Here is a 12,500-nt window from a genome sequence, read left to right as displayed (position 1 = left end):
AATGCAAAGTGTACCTCGGCGGAATTTGAACTTCATACGTGAAGGCGGAATAGATGCAGCTAAGTATTCTCTCCGGGCGAGTTAACACTTCTGTCAACTCTCCACATTTGAGAAGTCTATAATAACGAAATAATAACATATATGATCTCTTTTTTTGAGATTAAGTGGCATAAGGAAGAAAATATCGCACAGGAAGTTATAATTGAATATTTTCGATTCGTCCGTCGGGTTTTGGAAAACCAGAAATCAGCACTACCAGTAGCTTAATCAATAGCATTCGTAAAAATCGCTCAAGATAACCTAGCCTCTATGATAAAAAACGAAAGTAACTCCTACTATTGAGATGATGGAACAAAAATACTTAAGCAACAAAATCAGCCTGTCTATGAGAAGACAATGGAGAGGGGATGGTCGATATGCACACGCGCAGGCGTGGCTGCGCGGTAAGATGTCTGTTTCCCATCTTCATTTTCCGGTTGTAGTCCCACTGTGTGGAACCTTGTGCGACAGTCTACTACTATAGATTCATGCTGATCAGGGCAGGATAGACGCATTCATAATCCAACTTAAAACATATCTGCTCACGGATATGTCGAGAGTGTTAGGGTTATAAACGGCGATAGACTTTATTCGAGTGAGTTGGTGACTGATCACGCGATACACCGAGTCAGTAGAGACTGCATTTTGAATTCTTGTGCATTTAACAACAGTCGTACATGAATATTTAAATAATTACATACGATATAGCTCTATTGACGAACGCACATATCGAAAATATTACACACACTGGTACAGACACGCACACATACAACACCAACACACACCCTCACACCCACATTCCCACACGCAAATAGATATACGCATGCATACATAATTATACAATGCGTTGGTGTATCTCAGACAATAAGTTTGTATCACGGTTATTAAGTCGCTGCTGCGTTAGGCATACTTCATAGTAATGCAATATAATATTATGGAGGACACCATGAAAAAAAAAAACAAAGACGACAGAAAAAACAGGTGAATAACACAGTAGCTTCGTTGTTGTTACTTTAGGTTTTAATGCTTAACTGCACATCCGATGATAGATTATTAAACCAGAAAGCGATCACTATTCAACATTAACATTATAACTAGGAACAATGCTTTACGTCTATTGTTATTCGATAATTAATTTAATTTAGTTTATTTTACGATTATGTGATTCTCTCATGCTATTCAATCCATCTTTCGACAGCATCTATCACTTAATCTAATTTACTATTGTATACTTCTGTCAATCACCAACACAATGTGTGTACATATACACATATATACATACATACGTTCATATACGCACATACACACACACACACACACACATACATATATATATATATATATATAATATGCATCCATGTGTGTACACTTAAAATTATATATGGATATATATGATATACGCAAGTATACGTATATAAGTATATGTATTTAGCTTATATTTTCTTTCTAATTCATCTCTGATTATCACTTGCTTTATCCCACTATGTATGTATGCATGTATGTATGTATGTATGTATGTATCTATCTATTTATCTACCTACCTATCTACATTCCTACCTACCGCTTCCCCACCTACCTACCTAACTACCTATCTACCTACCTACCTACCTACCTACCTAGCGACCTACCGACCTACCTACCTACCTACCTACCTACCTACCTACCTACCTACCTACCTACCTGAGGGGAGAAATATCTCTAGATAGATAGAAAATGTGCCAACAAATCGCATGGATGTTTTCAATCAGGTTGTAAGAGAAAGAAAACGAAAGATTATTAAAATAAATATGTGAATAGAATATAGAGATATAGAGTTATGTAATAGAGAAAACACGTAGTAAAGGAGGAATTAATGAATAGTGGAAAAAGCGAAAGAATAAAAATCACACAATAACTATGTAAAATATATAGAATTAAAAATATATTGGCAAATGAAACGACGACGACTAAAGATATAACATCAAATGTCAATAATAAAAGGTATGCAAATCAGATCAACTAATGAAAAATCCATATAAACAAAATTGCGCGAAACTGGAGACGTAAGGAAAAGTGTACTGTTTATATCAAGGATAACTCGAAGTCCCTTGACTGCATACACTGTATTTCGTGATGTAATATTTGAATACCTGAAATGTTTACGTTCTCTCTTCTCCTATATACGTACATAGATAGAGACACATATGGCGGAAACTAATAAAAGAATACCTATCTATCTATCTATCTATCTATCTATCTATCTATCTATCTATCTATCCATCAATCTATCTATCTATATGAACAAGTGCGTATATATATATATATATATATATATATATATATATATATATATATATATGCGTGTATGTGTGTTTATATATATATGTGTGTATATATGTGTATGTATGTATATAAATACACACACACACATATTTATATATATGTATATATATAGACATACATAATACATACATACATATATATATATATATATATATATATATATATATATATATATATATATATATATATATATATATATATATATATATATATATATATATATATATACATATATACATATATATATATATATATATATATATATATATATGCCACGTTTATGAATTTGTATTACATACCTAAATACATGTAGGTGTATATATTTATATATATATATATATATATATATATATATATATACTAGGTACACGCACACGCATACGGAAAATAAATACTTGCACATATGAAACATATAATATTCGAAGAGCTTGCAACAATGGAATACATCTCGTTTCCCCCTTTGCATATCATAAGAGAATTATTATATACTGTATCGGCATCACGACATTTTAATTAAGACTTGCTGTAATCTAGTCTATTATGGCAGCATGACCGTAATGGTAAAAACAGTTTAAGTTTGCGTTGAAAGGTTGTGCTTAATTCCTGATTTATTGCAGATGGAATGGTATAGAAATAGAAATAGAATTCTTTTCCATTCCATTGACGGCATGAAATATAAATTATAGAATATTTATCAGGATTTTTCAGGAAACCAATTTTCAAATGCAATTCCTAACGCACACACGCGCGCGCACATAAACACATACACACACGCACTCACACACAAAAGTAAGCACAAGAGCACGCATGCACGTACACATACATAGAGACACACACAAAACCAATATATATATATATATATGTATATATATATATATATATATATATATATATATATATATATATATATATATATGTATATATATATAAAACACATACATATTTACAAACACACATTCTGTCAACATTGAGATACGTGTACATACACTTACAGTCAAAGATGCAGGGACATACTGATGCTCATACATACCTACGAACTTCAGCAAATGCGTATACACATCAACAGACCACGTGTACCTAGTCATCTATAAATGCAAGCATTAGTCATCGAGCATAAAATGAATATATTAATAACACAGACACACGCAGACGCACAGACTAACGAACAGATACACACTCATACACGCCTATAGTCACACGTTTCTCTACCTACACACACACGCACACACACACACACACACACATACACACACACACACACACACACATATATATATATATATACACAAGTTATTTCCTAATTTATATAATAGGTATATGCACATATAAACATAGGCACGCACATACACAAGCACAGGCATACATACATATATATATATATATTGGTGTGTGTGTGCCTGTATATATATAGAGATAGACCGAATATATGTAATAGCTATATGCACACACATATGCAAATATATAACCATATGTATATATAAATAAATACTCTCGGACACATTCTCACGTACGCAAACGCACACGTGTGCACATATCATATCTGAGTACATATAATCCTGAAATATATACGTAAGACATAGAACATATATAACATCAATATGTGGCTTACAATATGATGTGTATTTCGTTTCATTTCCACACACGATCAGATTAAATCTTTTGCCAAAATCACTATATTAATTATATGCGTGTGCATGTATGTATATATATATATATATATATATATATATATATATATATATATATATATATACAGGACACATAGCTAAAACAGTATGTGGTATTCATTGCAAATGTCAGCACATATCCTGTAGCTTATACGTGTTCCCATCGTATCACACTGCAGGTGGCGGTTCTTCGTTTCAAACCTAATTATTGTAATATATTTTAATATATAAAGTTCTCTCGATGGTTAACCAGTAGACATTTTCAAGCAGTATATATCCTATTTGCATAAGCTTTGTCTAATAATGCGATATATATTATTATGGGCACCACGATAAATGGGATTAGAATCTGACGTAGGTCTGCGTTTGAAATGAGATCGTAAAAGCAGGTAACAGAACTCTAATATCATCTGGCACCTCTATCATCGCGTGTATAACATGCCTTATATGTATGTCATGGCTGGTATCGTTCTACATGTGTGTATGCGTATATGCTTATATATGTGTTTGTATGTGTGCCACCCCCGCCATCGCTTGACAACTGATGTTGGCGTGTTTACCTCCCCAAAATTTTATCGTTTCAGCAAAAGAAAGCGGTGGAATAATGACTAGGCCTAAAATGACTAAGTCCTCTGTTCGACTTGTTCGACTAAAGTGGTGCTCCAGCATGGCAGTAGATGCACACACACACACACATACACACACACACACACACACACATACAGACACATACATATATATATATATATATATATATATATATATATATATATATATATATATATATATATATATATATATATATATATATATATATATATATATATATATATGTATATTTATTTATTTATAAATATATATATTTATATGTATATATATATATATATACGCACACACACATGTATACATGCAGGTTTCTTACTTTGGCAAAAAGCCTTATATTTTGGCGGAGGGTTCAAGTAGCTTACACCTACACCATTGCTCAACTGGTTTGTTATTTTATCGGCCCCTTAGCTTCGACTTGGTGGTATTTGAACTCAGAACTTAAAACGGATGAAATGCTGCCAAGTATTCTGTCAGTTGTGGTAACAATGCTGCCTTCTGAAATGTGCGTTGTACTCTCCCTGAATAATTGAACGTGCATCTCACATCTCTTTATCTTTTGGATGTGATTTATATTTCACAATTACAGAAGAGTCTGAGCTTCCTATTAATACTGTTTGATCATTTCTATATATGAGGGATATGTTCCTGTGAATATCTTTGCTAATCTCTTACTTAGCGAGGACGCAGTTGATTTCATTTGTTTCTCTCTTGTTATTCACCGCCATTTTATGATTCTCTAATCTTCATCAGCTCTCACGTTAATGTCATCGAATTAGTTTCTATTGCTTGGATACAGGAACTGTAATTTCCATCATTAAGACGTCATTAGGCGTTCATTGTTTCCAAAGTTTGAAATGCGTCATTCACATCCATGACCCGGTTCGCCTTGACCACTTTCTTTCACTTTTAGTCGCTATCACAAGTAGCAATATTTATTGTATCCTTTTGAGTTTGCGTCGCTTTTATGTTTTCCTGGGATATTTCACCTATATACTTTATTCTTGTGGAATCGCAATGGCCCAGTGGTTAGGGCAGCGGACTCGCGGTCATAGGATCGCGCTTTCGATTCCAATACCGGGCGTTGTGAGTGTTTATTGACCGAAAACACATAAAGCTCCCTCGAGGCTCCGGCAGGGGACGGTGGTGGACCCTGCTGTACTCTTTCCCCACAACTTACTCTCACTCTTTCTTCCTCTTTCTGTTATGCCTGTACTTCAAATGGGTCAGTCTTGTCACACTGTGTCACGCTGAATATCCCCGAGAACTACGTTAAGGGTACACGTGTATGTGGAGTGCTCAGCCAATTGCACGTTAAGTTCACGAGCAGGCTGTTCCGTTGATCGGATCAACTGGAACCTTCGACGTCGTAAGCGACGGAGTGCCAACAACATGATAATATGGTGGATTCAGAGATGTAGAGAGGCCGTCGCTTCCTGTAACTATTATTGATATAGAAAAGTTCCTTGATATACAGCCCCTTTCGTGCCTTTTGTTAATATGGTTCTGGTAATGATATTTAGTTCAGCGAATTTTGACTCGCATATAACAGCTCCGCTTCAAACTCGGAGTACCTCTTCAGGAATTCTTTGTCAACTCCGAATATGTAATTAATTTTATTGCTGCTTTCTCTAACCGGAAGAACAATATTATAAAGAACTTCACAACATGGAATATTCTTCGAAATAAACGATTTCTGCTTGTGACTTTAGTAATTGATTTTCTTCTCAGTGAAAGGTGCACAGTGTTCTCGTTTTTCTTGTAATGGTATTGGCATTCGCAGATGGAAACTTGACAAGACTTATTGAGTCTTGTAGCCATAACAGAGAATTTCCTGCTAGTTTATCCAATAGATCGTTAACTGCATCTCTAGCGATAAGGAGCTCTCCGGGAGGACATGAAGACATTCTTCTTACTTGGGCTATCTCATCTGTCACTTATAAATTACTTGCCAGTTATCTTGGAGAAACCCTATTAGTCAGAGTTTATACAGTTCATACAGAATATGTAAACCCATGGCAAGGGCTTGTTGTTCTTTCTGCGTTTGTCTATATTCTCTGGAACGAGTGCCACATACACAAACACCATGTTGAAAACCAAATACGATCTGTCGCCAGTCTCACACGTTACGCTCTACATACATTATGGATATATGTATGAAAATAAGTTTGCGTATATGCATGTATTCATAAATAAATATTCATGTATGTATATATGCTTGTATATATGTCCTGAGCATGACTTTGAAGGGGGCCATATGGTGGAGCCCTGGTACGGAAGATCCGTGAATCTAAAGTGAGTGGAAGAAACTCAGCCACTATTGTTCTCAGGTGTGCCCTCAACCGGAGAAGTACAAACTGTTAGAGACCAGAGTTAAGCTCCAGGTTTGGTGATTATGCGAATAAAGAGTCCGACGTAGGTCATATATCAGCGTGTCTATATATAGATAAAATTTTATTTTTCAGAATGAGATAAAAACCCAAGGCTGTGAAGATTTGCGAACAATTAATAATAGAAGGTCTTACAGCTGTTTCCAGGATATTTATTATATCCTTTCATCGGAGACGGTGGCAGAACATGGTTTAGCAATAGTTAATTGAGATAAGATACGAAATAGAGAGGGAAGTGGAGGAATGAAAATAGATGTGAGATATGCAGGGATATTGCGTTTGTAGATCCATTATTAGGCAGAATGGTATACATATAAGATTCCAATACCTTGTGAGTAAAATCCAATCTAATACTTTTCTCCCTGTATCACCTTCCTCTCCCAATTCCTATTTTCAAATTATCTTGACTGACCACTAACTGGTACACTTTCCCTTATTAACTCTCTCCTTGTTTTTTCTTGTTTTCTTTTTTTCTGTCCTTTCTTTAGTCCTCTCTTCCTGTTTTTTTCTTCTTTTTTTCTTTTATTCTTCTATTTGTTCTTCTCTTTTCTCTTTTGTTCTCTTTTGTTCATTCATCTCTTCTTATTTTCGATTTGACCTTGCAAATGCATTCCCTACTTTTAGGTCAGTTTAAATTAAGACCCTGGAATCAATAGCACTGTGTACAAACTTTATACTTGGAATGACCAATTTTAGATACTATTGCATTGGATTTTACTGACAAGGTATTGGAATCTTATATACATATGTGTATGTGTGTGTGTTAGTGGGGGTGGTTGTAGGTGTGGCTGTGTGTGTATGCATATCTGTATGCATGTATTTGTGTGCCTATATATCTATTTATATGTATATATAGATGCATATATATATACATATATACAAACATATATATATATATATATATATATATATATATATATATATACGTACGTATATACTGTGAAGGAGAGAGAAACAGAAAAAAGGGAGAGAGAGGTAGTAGGCATACGCGTGCGCGTGCACACATATATATTCAATTTTTGCGCGCCAAACGTCTTCAGTGTTTCCGTAGTTTTACTCCTGTCTCTTTATTTCTCTTGTATGTCAAGTATTTTGTCTTTAGCTCATGTTCCTCACAAAAATAATAATAATAAAAAAACAAATGATTATCCTTCCAAATAGGAGCCGATATATTGGTTGTTAATATCTTTAAGAATATTACTGTCACTTGGAAGCTTCCTTAGATCACGGCTTTGCATGAACGTCACCCAAAACGCCTACATTAATCTGTCTGAAAACCCATTGCGATATAAACATGAACATCATAACTAACTGAATATTGTAACTGAATGATAATGGAATAATTTGTGGCTCATTACCACATCCGAGGTTCCTATATCTTAGATATGCAAAATGATTCCGTGGAGGCGTTGCCATGCTTGACATACTTCGCAGCGATTTCGAGGAAACCTTAATAAACAAAGTGTATACAGATTATACATAAATTATAAGACATTAGTATGGACTTAACAGGTTTTGTCCGTCTGTTTCTCTGTGTCCCCCGGCATGTTCATATTAAAATAAATATTTGAATTGATATGAATATCTGTCTTGTTCTTGTTTTAGTTTTAGGAAGAGTCGTTGTATATCGTTGTTGAGTTAGAAATAAATGGTATTGGTTAACACTCGCTTTGTTTTAACATCATTTTCACGGATATTTTCTTCTGTTAAGTCGAGTAGTCCAAATACTGGAATCCATATTCTTGCATTAAACATATTGTGAGCCAATAATTTAGTGAATGAAGAGGGATCTGACGACCATCGTTATTAAATTTAAGACGTTATAAACACTGCATACGCACACCTTGATAAAAATCGTATCATATCCTATCCATGTTTGAGAATCCGCAGCATTCCTCATCCAATATCATAGAAAGTGACAGCCCATTCATTGAGATGTTACTAGCTTAGCTTATATTTCCCCCTTACATTTATGTCCATACATCTATCATAACCATCTTGCATTCCTGTATCATTCCACAGTGTCAAGACTCTATTTCTTGCCATTCATATTCGTTGCTTTCCTTTTCAGGTTCTGCAAGAAAATGTCATATGCGAAGCTATTATTCCTGTTTTCCTGTGAACCAATGACGTATTCTTTCAGTGTTGTACAACAAAAAGATCAACGGGGTTACTGAAAACAATGAGTGCTACAGAAAAGTATTGCTTCCTCGAATATAGTCATAGCAATACATTATCCTCTACGTAACAATATAATTTACTTCCCGTGTATAACTTCAGTATGATTTCTCAGGCAGGGCCACATTGTCTATGGTCCTGACTCTGATCCATGAATCTTTGATAAGCCAAAGAGACTAGGTGGATGCTTGTAATTCAGACACACCGTAACCGTGTTTTTTGTCTGACGGCGCATATCACTATTTTGACTATGAAATCCTGTTCAATCCATGACCAAACTCTGATTTCCAGCTACGTCATTAAGGGCACACATTAAATTCTGGTTGTATACATTTTATATATTAAATATTAGCTCAACGAACGGTTTCTAAAACGTTCCTGGATTTGTCAAAAATAAATATAAAGGAAAATCAGTTAATTATAATTGTATTCAACATATTCCCCTGTGTGATTCACAGACTTTATTCAAACGGTCCTTCAGTTTTCCTAAGCCCTCTAAAAGAAGCCGGAAATTTGGCCCTCAGCACAGGTCTTTCGCGAAACCATTAAAATCAGGAACATATCAGCATCCCCTCGTATATATGTAATATAATACATTAAAATTCCGGCTGTATATATTTTCTACACAGCATTCTACCCACATAATTCTTATACCTTGAAGTTTGTCATTCAAGTAGCTGATAGCATTCTGTCAGGTGTCTGGTGTTGTTCTCTGTCATTGCTGCTGTCAGCGTCAAGTAGTAAGCTATATTTATATCAGCAAAGAGATCTTGTAGGCAAATTTCAAAAAGACAGACCGATAGATAATCAGATATACGCACCAGTATCTGGCCATCAAATCTCTTGGTGATTTCCTATTCTGAAGACTTTCAGTGACACAGTTAAAGGCATCACTTTTGATATTTCATGTGTCTGTTGTAATGTATACATTTCCGGATATTTTGACGCCATATTTCATCCTTCTCAACCAATTTTGTCTCATTTTACTTTCCAAAATACATCAGTAAATTTTTGAGAAGATTTACATCTCTGGCACACGCAGACAGACACCCAAACGCACAAGCTCTCTCCCTCTCTCTCTCTCTCTCTCTCTCACACACACACACATACACACACACACAGACCCCCACACACATACATACGCTAACAAACAGCACAAGTACATACAGACATACAAACTCGTACATTTATGACATGCATTCATACTCTGACACACATATGTACATGTGTGCATATGAATGTATATATCTATGTTTGTATGTATGTATGTATGTATGTATGTATGTATGTATGGATGTATGTATGCATGCATGTATGTTTGTTTGTATATGTTTGTGAGTATGTATGTATGGACGTGTGAATGCGAATGTATATATATATATATATATATATATATATATATATATATATATATATATATATATATATATATATATATATATATATATATATGTATATATAAATATGTATAGGCGTGTGTGTGTTTGTTTGTATCGTTTGTGTGAGTGTATATGTGTGTGTCATTTTGTCTGTGTTTGCCACGCAACCCGGGTTGACAACCGCTGATGGCGTGTTTAAGGACGGCATAAGGACTACTATGAAGTCACTTGGAATGGTTACAGAAGATATAGAAACCCTTGCTTCGGATCGAGTTGGGTGGCGAAGAAAGGTGGGGAGTGGAATCAAAGCATTTGAAGAGGCCAGAATAACGCAAGTAAGACTCAAAAGAGATCTATGGAAGAATGTAACGACCGAGAAGGTGAATGACAATGACCTTTTTTGTGCACAGTCTGTGATAGACCATGCCTGTCTTTTGCTGGTCTCAAATCTAATCTGCGAACGCATGGAAAACAAACCTTCACCAACTATTCTGCCTATATGTCTGTGTACACCTTTGAATGAAGTGTATGCCAGAAGGTTTGCAAATCCAAAGGAGGCCTCAAATGACATGTTAAGATCCACAAAGAGCAGAGCTTATCTACAGCTATTGGTGGTCCGAATCAGAGGTTCAATCTATGTGGGTGTCTTTTTGAGAACAACATTGCCTCGTTTAAAAAGCCACACCACACGCCATGATGGTGCTAAAGTGTAGGTACAGAAGGTGGTAAAACTCTGAGTAAGGAGTAGACACGTACCATATATATGTGTATGTATGCATGTATGCGTGTAAGTATGAATGCACGTATGTATGTGTGATATGTGTGTGTGTTTTATATTATTTGCATGAAACATTCAATGCTTTCTAGCAAGGACGTATATTCCCATCACCAGATTTCTAATGACAAACAACAACACAAAGTAACAGGCTGAAATTCAGAAAAGCATTGCATATCTTCACGTTCCACTGGCGTTTTGTATTTGTAAACTGTATAGCATCCAGTCTCTTTCTTTTGTCTGAAAAAAAAAAACCCCAAATATCTTCGAGATTGCAACGAATACATTTACTAATATCAAGAAGTGTATCAATGATTATAGGTACAAATGTAAATTTATAATCCGGATATTGAAGCTGCCGATTTCGTAGTAGCTGTCCGTAAATATTCTCTATCTCACTGGTTTGGAAAGAAATGGTCACACTGGCATGGAAGCTGATCTCTACAACTTGACATTATTTTTCATTTCTGTTCCCAGCAAATTTATCAAGCCAGTTATGTTTGAAGTTTGCTGCCGCTTTGATGCGAAAGTTGCAGCAATATGCCTTCTGGAGAAACGTATGCTTGAATATATTGTACAACAGAAATGTTTTCTATATTTTACGTAGGATAATCTTCCTACATATGATATTGTATATTGTTTTCGCAACAACATTAAAGTGCATTCAAAGGTATTATCATATCGACACTTTTGGTTTGCTACTGATCGCGTGTGCAATATCTTCCACAGAGAAGTGACATAATCGACATTTTCGGTTGCATCTTGGGAGATTAGGCTCTTCGCATTCTCTCTTTATTTTGTCAAGTATTTTGTAGCAAATTATCTGTTTCTCGTTTACGAAATAATAGCCTCCAAAATATTGCGGTATAAACCGGTCATGGAATAAAGAGAGGCTATACTTCCCCTCACTAATAACATCATTCTTTAACCGGATTATGTATGTACAACTGGCTTATTACCCAGAAGGTTTTTGTGGTTCACGACAATGCTCGTTCGTTTCAAATTTGACCAGCTACCTGCCTGTCATGGGTTTTCGATCACCGTCCTTTAAAACTTAAGAAGCTTTCAATGATTTCTCTTTTCATCTTTTGTGGTCACAAATATTGTGATTGTTTGCAGCGTGTCAATAAAAGAGTTGTCCCTCCTC

Source organism: Octopus bimaculoides, chromosome 22 (assembly GCF_046866305.1).
Source record: "Octopus bimaculoides isolate indiv1 chromosome 22, ASM4686630v1, whole genome shotgun sequence".
Classification (NCBI taxonomy): Eukaryota; Metazoa; Mollusca; class Cephalopoda; order Octopoda; family Octopodidae; genus Octopus; species Octopus bimaculoides.
This window is presented reverse-complemented; position numbering follows the sequence as displayed.